A 12,695-nucleotide genomic window follows, 5' to 3' on the forward strand; every position below is an offset into this window, starting at 1 on the left:
GTACAGGCAGGAAGCTATTTTGCTTGTTCTTCTCTACCTACACACCTGTGCAATATGCCCCAAACTGATGCAATGTTATTTGCAGAAAGGAGCACCAACACCTGCTACTTCTCCCACCAGACTCAAGAACTAGATTGGATACTCCTGAGCATCAGAGCACTTAATCTATTGACTGTTTATATCAATGACGCTCAGCTACGCGCATTGGTATCCTTGGGTGCTGAGATCCTTTTAAGGGAGCCACAGGGAGATGCTTAAAATTAGCACTGTTAACTATTCAAACACCTACAAATGAATCACAAGTTAAACCTACAGGTTTCAAATAGGAATCCATAGTAAACATTTTGACCTGTTGTGGTCTTTTTGAATTCTCTGCAACAGAAGAATTGTTCTATTGTTTTATAGTAAAAAATAAGTGAAAGCTAAGAGCTGGCATTTTCCAAGGGTTTCCTTGAGTCTAGAAGGCTAGGGACAGACATTACACATAAACTGGTTTAAGTGATCAGAAACTGGTTTAAACCTGTAACAGAACAGATGCTCAGGGCACATAAACCAGTTTGAAAATGGCTGAAACTGGTTTGAGATAAACTTGGTTGAATGTAGTATCAGACTTGATTGATTTGGATCAAATTGGTTTATGCAATGTCTGTCTCAGACCCCTTCCTGGTTTAAATTAAACCAGACTCCCCCAGCATCCCATCATGCTTTCTGGGCTGGGTGGGGCTCTCTGCTCCACAGCAGAGCTGGCCCCTTCCCTCTACGCCCTGGCTGGAGCTTGACAGAGACTGCAGGCATCTGCCTGGCTCCCCCCTGCTCCCTCCCTCCTCTCCCCACTCCCAGGATTTCCCGCTCCCCTCTGCCTTATACAGACACCTCTCAGCATTAGCTAGCAGACCACATGCTGGCTACGATCTGTGCTGTGGCAGATGGGACAAAGGCAAAATCAACAGGTAGCTGGTAGTGTCCCACTGTTGTTTTCATAATGGGCTGATAAACACTGAGTTAGGGGTGATAAACACTGTATTATCAATTATCTGCTGGGTTGGCCAGAAGTGGGGGAACCACTTCCTAATCAGCATATCCTGTCAGGGCCTGGGCACACACCCCTGAGCTCAGCACTGTGCAAGGGAAGGGAGGGCTGCTCAAGTGCCTCCCCGGCTTCTAGCCTTAGCCACTGCAGGCATGTGCCTGCATTTCTGGGATGCCTTTACAATTACAAACTGATTCAGCCTAGCTAGGTTAGACTAACCTGCAAAGACTGAATCAATTCAGGCTCAGGCTTTTTGAATGTCTGTCCCTAGCCAAAGGGTTGAGAATCATTGATTTATATCTATATAGACACATAATACTCCCACAATACAGGGGCTGGCTGCAATCTATTCTTTGGCATATACAAGAAAAGAATGAGTTTGCAAGTGAAAGGGTGGCTGGAGTTGTGGGCTGCAGCCTAGCCCCATCTGTATTGAGAGAAAAGGGACGACCCACCCAAACAGGGGAAGTTAACTGGGCTAGTTTTCTGGAATACAACCAGGACACAAGTGGCCAGGTCTTGATCCTAGGGCGGGGTGCTCAACCTTTTGGTGCAATAGGCTGGATGAGTGGTGTGGGGCCTATCCAGGTGCCAGGTAGGACCCCACAAATCAGGATTGGCCCCTACACCACCTCCTTTGGCCCACTGCCACGGAATTGGGCCCTGCACTGCCTCCCTTGGGTTCCATGCCCCCTCCCTTAGCTTTGCACTGCCTGCACTAGCTCCCTGGGGCTCCACGTTTCCTGTGCTGCTTCCCTCAGCTCTGCACTGCCTATACAGCTTCCCTGGTGCTCCTTGCCACCTCCCTAGGTTTATGTTACTCCCTGGTGCCCCATGGTATCAGATCTGAACCCTGCACTGCAGAATTGGGCCCTGCACTGCCTCCAGCTGGCCCCTGTGTCCCCAGCTTGGGCCCCAGACTACATCCATGCACTGATCCAAATATCTGCCTAGCAGGGCTCCTCCTGGTTCAGAAATTTGGCAGCAAGGGAGTGGCAATTGCTGCTACTGCTCCCCTGCTGCCAGATTTTCAGACCTGTGGGCACCCCTGTAGAACACATGGTATGGCTCTCTGGGCTGGATCTGGCCTGTGGGTCCAGGGTGAGCACCTCTGCCCTAGGGAGTCACAGTTCAGAGGATCAGGAACAGTCAAGTTCAGGGAAGTAAGTGTCCAGACTAGAGCCAGAAGCCAGGGGATCAGGAGCAGGAGGGTCAGAAGGCCAAGGTCTATAAGGGCACAGACAGTCACTCTGGCTAGAACCACAGGCCAAAGAGGGCACTAGGGGCCAGGAACAGGGGACAGGGATCCAAACCAGCATTGCCAGCCCAGGAAACTGGATCAGGCAGCTGTAGCTACATGGGGCCATGGCACAAGCAATCACCTAAGCCAGGGGTGGGCAATTATTTGGGCCCACAGGCCACATAAACAGTTTTGCTGAGCTGTCGCAAACTGGGTCAACTCGCCCCTGCCCCACCTACCCCACTGCACAACAGCTCACCAAAACTCCCTATGTAGGATGGGGCTGCAGGAGGGTGGGGAGTGATGTTTGGGAGTGGGGTGGGCAGGCGAGGCTGTAATCACAGGGTAGGGTTGTGGTGTGGTGAAAGTGAAGAAGGGCTGAAGCAAAGCCATGATCTGTCGCTGGCACGCCCATGCAACGGGCGCTCGTTTCACAGGTAGGGGCATGCAGGGAGTGGATTGAGGCTCTCCCCAGGCTCTGGCCTGTGCTGTCACCACTCCAAGATCCCAGAGCTGTCCCTGTACATAGCTCCCTGCCTGGCCACAGCCCCATCCTTTTTGCCTGGCTGCTCACCCTGCCTGCGCGGCTTCCATCCCATCTCCATGGAGGTCCTGGGCTCATGGAAGAGTGACAGCCAGCCAAGTCAATGTCTACATGTGGACTGCTGTGGAGTAAAAAACTGTAGCAGGATAGTGCTTGTATTTATTAGGAGAAATTAGTTTATTATTGGATTTAGTTTGTATTATTGGATTTTTTAGTTTACTCCAGCCTAATAGCCCTGTGCATGTAGATGCAGAGATGTTTACTGCAGAGGTAATTAGTCTACTCTGCAGTAAACATCTCTTATAGATGCACCCAAAAGCAGGCAACTATACCCAGCAGGTAGCTGGGGCTGGGTGGGGGTAGTTAGGCTGCTGGCAAGCAGGCAAATGCAGGACCTTGTTGCACATTACATTACTATTTTTCTGAGCAGTCACACAGTAATCCTTACTACGATCTAAACAAAACACGTCTTAAGTGCCAGAGGCTTTGAAGACTGGGGTGCTGTGGTGTGCTGCAGGTGCTGGGAGCAACAAACAGGTGAACTGCACCAGAACCAGTTCAAGGCTTCAGTGTGTCTCCTGATTGTAAGTCCACTGGAGACATGAAACATTTACTGTGGAACTACTTAATTAACTCCACAGTAAAGTCTGAGTGTCTACACATGTGGCCCTATTAGGCCACAGGAAACTAATTAACTCTGCTGCAGGTTAGTACTTGTAAATACAAGTACTATCCTTTTGTGTTTTTTCTTGTGCAGCAAGGCACGTGTAGATGCTGACCCGGCTGGCTGGGACACGAGGGTGCTTCAGAGAGGGGGCTGCCTGTTGAACTGGGTAGGAGCAGCCCCAGGCTGGCAGGCTGACCCTTCAGGTGCTGGAGTCTATTGCTCTGTATGAATAGCATGTGTAGATGCGCCCTCCATGGAGCAGTTAAATATTAGCTCCACATGTGCCAAGTTATGCAATCTGGAGATACTCCTTGTCAGAAAAGTGCTATCTTTGCTATGCTATAATGGCACTTAGCACATGTTTACTGTTTGAATGCTTGGAAGCTAGTATTTTAAGTGTAGTTAAGGTATCCTAAGTGTAACGTGCAACAAGGCCACCAAGTAACTAGGGCCAGGAAGCGGCAATTTGTCTTTCCTGTTGCCTGAGTCCCCGACACTGGCTCTAGCCCAAAAAGTGCTTAGGCTTCCTTCTCCTTGCCCAGCTGGCAGTGGTAGTAGGTCTTGGGTACAGTCTAGGTGCTGCCCTGATCACAAGCATTTCTCAAAGTTCCAACTGTGTTTCCCCCCAGGGTGCCATGGAACAGAATGAGCCAATCAGAGAATAAGTACTCACTTGGGAACTTGGTTATTATTCTAATGGACATTTAGGATTATGCTAATGGACATTAATTTTAATGATTGCCTTTGCCATCCATCCTTTAATTACAAATGCAAAGAGAAGCAGAGGGAGCACTGCACAGCTCAAATGTCTGCACTTGTGCATTCAGTACAGGCTCGCATGTCTCTATCTGCTGGGGCAGTGGCATGGAAAATGCCTACTCCACTCTCCTGCTGACACCATGATTTCTCCAGTGGAGGGACTTACTCTGCAGAAGTAGTGTAGCTTCCAGCCTGAGGGCCTCAAGAACACAGTGTCACATCAGGCCTGAATCCCCCAGTCCTTCAATAGCCATAGCTTCACCAGGGTAGGGGCCTGTGGTCTAGAACAGTACTTCTCAACCAGGGTGCTGCAGCACTCTGGGTTCATTAAGATCCTTTCAAGGGTGCCCAGGAGGTCCATGCAATGTTAGCACTGTTAGATATGCAAACACGATACATGTGATAAACCCAGAGATTTCAAATAGGAATCTCCAGTGTTAAAAACATACTGTTGTGATATTTCTGAGTTCTTTGCAATGGAAGAACTGCTCCATTATTTTTCTGTAAGCAAAAAAAAAGTTAAAATTAAGAGCTGGCATTTTCTGAGGGGTGCCTTGAGACTGCTGAAGAGTGCCTCAAGTCTGAAAAGGCTGAGAACTACTGGTCTAGAAACAGAGAATCATAGAAAAGTAGGGCTGGAAGGGACCTCATGAGATCATATATTCCAGTCCTGTTGCTCAAGGCGGGATCATCCCTACTCAAACCATCCCATGCAGATTCTTGTTTAACTTATTTCTAAAACTGCACAAACAGCCATGTCACATAGCTGCAAAGCATATTGCCCCCAAACACCAAAAATATCCTAACCTGCTACAAGTAAAGCAAGGGGACAAGGGCACTGCCAACATCCCACCACTGCAAGGCTTGTTAGAATCCACTTGAGAAACCCAAGGAAGACTGCCAGGCATCCCAGTTCAGAGGAAGAAAAAATCCCGACAGTGCATGCTGACCTGTGGGGCAAAATTTCTTCCTGATCTCAAATTTGGTGACTGGTTTGACCCTGAGCAGAGGGCGAAAAACCTCTAACTAGGAACCTCTGGGTTTTAGTCTTAGCAGGAGCATTAGCACGCCCTGGTCAAAAGATCCAACTTTGGCTGCAGTCAACATCCAATGCAGCCCTCCCTGCCCCCCCTCAAAACAAACAACCAAACCAAACCAAACAAAAAACCAACAAATCCCAAAGAAACCCAAAGCCCTGATACCCGTAGGAACAAGAGGGGAAAAAATTCCTTCCCCACCCCACGTGGTAAACAGAACAGCCCAGAGGCGTGGGATACACTAAACACCCTGCATTCTGCTCTACAGCTAGGGGACTTCAGACGTAACTCCACATCTCAAACCCACTAACTGGAAAGCCAAAACTACTCTTTTGGTCATCCTAACCTCTACATAAACATATTTAATATTCCTTTAATATTCTTTCATAACTAAGCTAGTTGGGGAGCTCCTTTTTGTTCTCCTGCTAAACAGGGTTCTCTCCAATATCTGTCTGCTCTGGGCTGCAGATCTCCCAGCAATCTGTAAGTGTACTGGGGGGCTCCTGGGCTTTCAATTGTTGCTCTTTGCAGTGTACCCCAGCCATAACTACTCCTAGATCAGCCCTGGCCAATGGTTATCCTACCTCCTACCTCTAGTGAAGCAGATTCCACAGCTTTTCTAGACAGTCTATTCCACTGCCTCTCTATTGTAACACGGATTAAGTTTTCCTGGTATCCAATTTAAACTTACTTTGCTGCAATTTCAAGCTACTCATCTGTGTCCCGCTCTCTACGGCAAGAGAGAAAAGGTGTTCTCCCTCTTCTTTATTGCAGCCCTCCACATATTTGGAGACTGCTGTCATGTCCCCTCTTATTTTCCTTTTCTGCCAGCTGAACATCTGCAGTGTAGGGATGCAGTGTAGGGCTGCACCATGGATTTGTAGAGTGCAGGAGTTCTCAACCCCTGGTCCAGAGGCCTGATCTGGCCTGGAAAGCTCTGTCATCCATCCCACAGGGCTCACCAAGGGTGTGAAAATTTGGTGGTGAGAGAGCAATGGCAGCATTAATTGCCACTTCCCAGCTGCCAAATTTATGGACCAGTAAGGACCTCTGCAGGTGAACAGCATGGCCCTGCATGCTAGATTGGGTGGTATGGGGCCCAGATCCGGCCCACTGACTAGCCCTGCACCACTCACCAAGCCCAACAGGGTCAAAAGATTGAACACCACTGGGGTGGTGGCATGGTGATGTTTCATTTTGTTTTCAGTTCTCTTTTTAATGATGTCCATCACTTTTATTATTTTTTTGGTCACTGCTCACATTAAACTGCTTTTAGAGAATGGTCTATAATGTTACAACTCAGGAAAAAGACCTTGGAGTCAATTAGTTCAAAACCCAGCACTTTGTACATAGAATTGAGGTTATTTTTCCTGAGGCTCATATGGGGTGAAGCTGAAATAAATCAGTATATTCAGAAATGGTGTAACTGGGGCAGGGGAGGTGGGTGACAGAGGCAACCACTTTGGGTGCCAACTTTGGGGGCGGGGGAGAAGAAAGCAGCTGCTGCAGACAACCAAGCAGCCCCTTGCAGGCTGGAGCTCTGCCAGCCTGCAAGGGACATCCCATGGTTTGCCTCGTTTTTCTCCTTTAAAGGAGGATCCATTTTTAAAGTTTGTTGATCCATTTTTTAAATTTGTCTGCGACCCTTTCATATATTCTTATGACCCACTTTTGGGTTGCAACGCACGGGTTGAGAAACTCTGCTTTAGAGACACCTTGTTCATATGCTCTCCAGCTAAAGCATGCACTCCCGCCGGTGTCAGACAGGTCTATTTGTTACACAGGGGCAGTAGGCCTAGGCCCACCAAGAAACCGTAAGCCTCCCTCTGTCATTAGAGGGAGACCACTAACTCTGTACCAACAGGATACTGGGGAAAACAGATGACAAAACAGGAACAGGAATGAATGTGAAAGATTAATAACTAGTGCTTCAAGGGTAGGACACACTGACTAGTACCCTCTGCCCCTTGAATGTATCCAAGGAGCCTGTGGACACTTCTCAGTAAAACTGCTAGGTACAGGTTACCAGGGATAGTATGACAACCATTTATGCCTGGTTAATGTGGATCATGTGCACCAGCATGGACTTTAGCCACAGCAAGGTGGCTTGGCTAGAACCTTGTAATCCGTACAGAGGAACGAGACTGGGCGCCCGTTCCTCCGTTCATGGGTGTCTCCCTTTTTGGGAAGCAGGGTCAGCACAGGGAGAGCTCCCTGTCTCCTTTGGACTCAGCCTACGCTGTGGTGAGATTCTGGCCGAGGACATCACAGAAGGTATAGCAGAACTGCATTATCAGCCAGTCAGTAATTGGAGACTTGTTGGTAGGCATCATCTGATTACTCGCTCAGTGAGAGGATCCTCCAGCCAGTACACTTGCTTGTGCTGTCCCTCATGGCAATCCCTCTCTCAGCACCTGACAGATGTCAGCATAAGCCAGATTTGATGACAAGTCTTGCATAGAAGACCTCTTGGCTTTTTGCAGTGTGATGGGCTAGCTGGTAGTGATTTAGCCCAGGGGTTTTGAAAGGGTAAAAGATGATTGGAGGGCTTGGGATTCCCTTTCCTCACCAATCAGGCCCCAGAGACTCACCCTCCATATCCCCTGATTGGCCCCTTGGGTCACCTGGAGGGGGATAAAAGGGGCAGTGCAGCTGACTCAAGGGAGAGACCACCGAGGGACCACAAGGAAGGAATTTCAAAGAGCTGGGCCAGTGAGGTGGGAGTAGTTGCCCCAGAAGAGCCTGAAGGAGTGGGACCTACAGGCAGCAGTTGGACCCTCAGCAGTGCGGCGTGTGGCCGACAGGAGAGGCTCCCCGCTGGGCTCCAGGATCCCCTACGAGAGGTTGCGGCCAGCAGGAGAGGCTCCCCAGATCCAGCAAGGACCTGAGCAGCAACCTGAGAGGTTCCCAGCTCTGCTTCCAACTCCCCCAGTAAGAGGTCAGGTAGCTCAATGTGAGGCTGGGGCTTCAGGAAGGTCAAAACTCCTAGCAGCTTAGAGCAGCATCAGCATTGGTGGCTGTGTGGTAGAGTTTCTGCCTCCCACATGGGAGATATGAGTTCAAGTCCCAGCTGGGATGACTTGTGGTGAGTGATGTAACAGCATGAGTTTCTTGTTGCAGTGGAAAGGGGCCATGGTCTTTTCCCCTTTTCCCCCCTCCAAGTACCTAGGCCCTCTATTCCCTGTTCTTTGATGTTTTGTATTTTGTGCCTTTTATATTTCACCAACCAGTATTGTTTGTTCTGCTGTTTGTGTTTTATATTTTGTTAACCCTGTTTTTTGTCAGCTGGATGAATATGTGTATGATTGTAAGTGTCTAACTTTTGTTGAATCCTGCCCCCTCGGGGCGTTGTAGTGTCCCCTATATCCTCTGGTTTATACTGGTTATGTTCCCAGTACTGTTCTCTCATTAAAAGGTATATGGTTAAGTCCCCATTGGTGACCTGACTCTGTTCTATAGGGGGAGGAGAGTCCCTACACCTCCCACAGTGCTTGTCCACCTGCTCAGATCCCTTCAGTTGGAGAGGGGGTACCTCTTGGAGTACCGCCCGGGTTATAGCGGCTTGCTAGGATCTGTGTGTAGGGTGCTGTCCTCTGCCAGGAAGCAGGTGATGTACTTCTTGGTACCTCGCTTCTTCAGGGCATAGAAGAAGCAGGAGGCATGATCCATCTCCTGGAGGAGCTGGATCTACAATTGTACAAACGTGCCATGGGTGTGGTGGCCGTCCAGAGCCTGGAGCTCTTCCTGCTTCTCCTGAGACTCTTTGCAGAGGAACAGGCTGTCTGGGTCAGTGGTGAGGCTGCTCTCCTCTCTCCAGCTCCAGCTCAGGTGACCACCTTTTCCAAATTGGAAGGCTGGACACATGCCTGCCTCCCCGCTTGCTCACCCCGCAATGGCACGGCCAGAGCAGAGCGGAGAGGAGCCCATGGGGGGTGGGGGCCAGCTGCCCGTTCTGGGTTCAGGGTTCCCTGCCTCACTGTCCTGCCCTTGGGAGCCTTATGCCAGTCACACCGCCATAATGAGGGCCCCCCTGCCCACCTGGCAGCAGTGAGGGGCACAACTCTGTGTCACTGCTGCCAGGTGGGCAGGGGGCACCTTGCCATGGCAGTGCAGCCGGCATGGGGCTCCCATGGGCAAGATATCAGGTTTGGAAGCCCAAAGCCTGCATCCTCCCTTGCCCAGTGCACAAATCAGGGAGGCATGGGCCCCTCCTATGCCCCCCTCCCTGGGAGTATGTTCAGTGGCAGGAAGCTAGCCCACTTTCCCTCCCCACATCCCCTGGATGAGCCACCCATGGCGCCCTCCCACTCCCTGGCCAGGCCCTGTGGCTGCACATTCCTCTCCTGGGCCCTGTACACTGCCCCGGCTGGGCAACAGTGATAGATGATCCCCCTTAGGATGTCTGTGGAAGCCTGATTCCACTCCCTGCTGGTTTAGTCTTGTGCCTGAAGGGTGATGTCAAAGCTCCTCCCTAGGACCAGGCACTTGTAAGGGCTCAGGGGGCATTTATACACGTGTTCTGGCAGGTTGGGGGGAGGGCGCTTTAATTAGAGCAGCTCCAAGAGCCGATCTTAATTAGAGTGCTTAGAGTGTCACATGTATCAGCGTTCCCTTGCTGAAAAATGGTGGCAGGGGCACTTTAACTAAAGTTCATCGAACAAGCTTTAGTTAAAGCGCCCCTGCCACCATTTTTCAGCATGGGGACACTGATACATGTGATGCCAGAGTCTGCTGGAATGTGGTACTTACCACTCTCTATCAGACTTGATTAACTGATGCATGTGTATGCTTCGATGCATGTGCATAGGCACCCTGCCAGTTGAAGTTGAGCTCAGAGGAGACTGTTTAAGGAAGCATCCCAAACAGTCAGGCTTGGAGGCATTTCCATTCCCTATGAGCTTCCTGGTGCTACCAAGGACCAAAAGTGGCAGTGCTGAAATATGGCAAGAACCCATTCGTTTTGGATTTCCCATGCAGTTTTGCAGAGGAGCCAATTGTTTTCTTAGGCATCCACAGGCCCTGAAGCTTATTTTAGTGACACCTCTGAACATCTGGAGGTTGTGCCAGAACTTGATTGGATGCAAATCTATGTGTAGCAAAGCTTTGCACAAAGCTTTGGATTTCCCCTTGCTCTGTTTGGCATGTTTCTTCCTTGGCTTCCTCTTCTCTGTGTTGACCGTGTTCAGTCATTGTGCAGATCTCTCCTGCTGCAAGCCACTGTGGGGTCTGAGTGGTGTGAGCTCTATACAATATTTTCTCCTGTTCCCCAAAATAAAAATCAGTCATTCATGCCTTCTCTTTTCATCCCCATTGACTTAATCAGAAAAGCAGAGGAAAAAGAACTTGGAGTGTAACCTGAGGCCTGAGTTCCCCAAAGTATCTGATTGCAGGGAAATGAGATAAGAACAATATATCTGGAGCCCCAGTGGCTGGGGCTTACATGAGTCTCACTCTCATGAAACAGTCATTAAAAGAGAAGCAAAAAATATTCCTTAGGAAAGATACTAATACTATATGACAGGTAACCTCAGTTTCTTATGACCAGGTGCCTCAGGAAGCCTAGGAACCCACTGGAGCACTAGCCTTGCCTAACACATCCACAGGTAGCTCGAAAACTTAGTGCACAAACCCTACAAGTAGGGTTCACTTTCACCCCAAATCGAGAGTTCACCTGGCTGTAGCATAGCAGTGTGTCTGCAAGATGCCTTGCTATCAAGAGAAGCACTGATCTCTGCTTTCTAGCAAAAGACAGACTGCAGAACTCTAAGACTGACAGCTCATGTAGACGGCCATTTCTTAAATGCAAAGCACTGTTACCTCTGTGGTTTGTATCTAAACCTTCATGCTTCTTCCTGAAATTCCAGTTTCACTCCCATGACCTCACTGTTTTCTGTGTCTCAGTTTCCCCGAAACTGTTATAACACTGTGATTCCACTCTACATACAACTGTTCTGAGATTCCCCCTATTAATAATTTGAAATGCTTTGTGATCACCAAGTGGAAGTGCTGGAGAAATGACATTAGTTAATCCAACTAACCAATGATCATTATCTGCTGCTGTAAATGTGGGTGAGTAGCACCATTAATGGGCATGTCTCACTTTCCTTTCATTAACTTTTTTTCACATATAAGAGAGCCCCCTGCTTCCCCAGATAAGGCCCTCACATGGCCCCTGTCCCAAGGAGCTCATATTGCAAACAAAAAGCTCATGGTCTTGCACATGTGCAGGAATATATGACAGAACATCAACAGCAACTAGACTCACAGACAACAGCCTGCATGCTCACCCTGGGCACTTGTTTAGTTCTGTGGACCTGCTGACCAAGCATGCAGAGACATGCAAGTACAGCCACACTGTATTGTCTCAGCATTATGCTCTACTTCACACCAATTACAAGTGTCTGATTGGGAGGGGCAGGATGCTCATGCTGTTCTAGCTGACCACAGCCTGAATTTCAATGCTTCTGGACTGTGCCAGCAAATGACACCAAGTGGGGTTTGCTTTAGTGTCTGGCTGGAGCACAGGGGTACTGCTGCTGTTCAGGCTATTTTTTATGGCAAGCAACTGTACGCATGGTGCAACAGACTCAGGTGAAAGGACTTAGAAGCTGCAGAGGGCTGAAGCTCAAAGTACATGCACAGTGCATCAGACCTTAGAAAGACTGCCAAAGAAAACAGGATCAAAAACAGGGAATGGGAGGTTCTACAATATGCTGAAATACACTGAATATGGGTGCATTTGCATGCTCTGTTCTGAGATCTGAGCTTCATAAAAGTTGCTTTCAGGTTACACGTTCTATTCTATTCTATTCTATTCTATTCTAGTCATGGTATCCCTTAGTGAATTAAGTGACATGGCCAGCATCAGTCATGCCTGGTTTATTGTGTATGCAGCATGGAACATTTTCTTAGGGAGATTTATAAATTCTGTGTAATCTCTGCTCAGTGTGTGGTGTGCTACTAGAAGGGGATCACGACTGCCGTCAAGGGGAGTGTTTGATCTGAGCTATTAAAACCCCTTTCACGTAGTGGTAACTGGAAACAATAGGAGGGCACTGATAAAGGCAATGGGCTGCATGGCAAGATCTATTCAGAAGCTAGCATATGTGGGCTGAGAATTCTCCTGATTGCAAATGCAGGAGCTATGGGATTGTTTTGGCAAGATGTGTAAGAAGCAAAAAGCCAGGAAAAAGCTCCTTCTCTTGTCACCAGTCATGAGCATGGCCTTAAGAGGGAGCAGGGAGACAATACCTCCTGGATACAGGACTGACTGGAAGGGGTGACTTAGAAACTGTGAGCAAGAAAACTGCCTGCTTTTGCTTGTTCCTCCTGTGTATAAGGAAACAGGAGTCTACAGGGACCATTTCTAAAAAACCCAAAACAAACCCTCCCCCCCCAAACCCCCCCAAACAAACCAA

The 12,695-nt window shown here is 48.9% G+C and overlaps 1 long non-coding RNA gene across 1 annotated transcript in view; it reads right to left on the bottom strand.

Moving 5' to 3' along the window:
* Positions 1–12,695, bottom strand: part of LOC112551486 — a 69,865-nt gene that overhangs the window by 57,009 nt on the left and 161 nt on the right. The gene's annotated exons all lie outside the window — the stretch shown is intronic.

Source organism: Alligator sinensis, unplaced genomic scaffold (assembly GCF_000455745.1).
Source record: "Alligator sinensis unplaced genomic scaffold, ASM45574v1 scaffold264_1, whole genome shotgun sequence".
NCBI classification, from domain to species: Eukaryota; Metazoa; Chordata; order Crocodylia; family Alligatoridae; genus Alligator; species Alligator sinensis.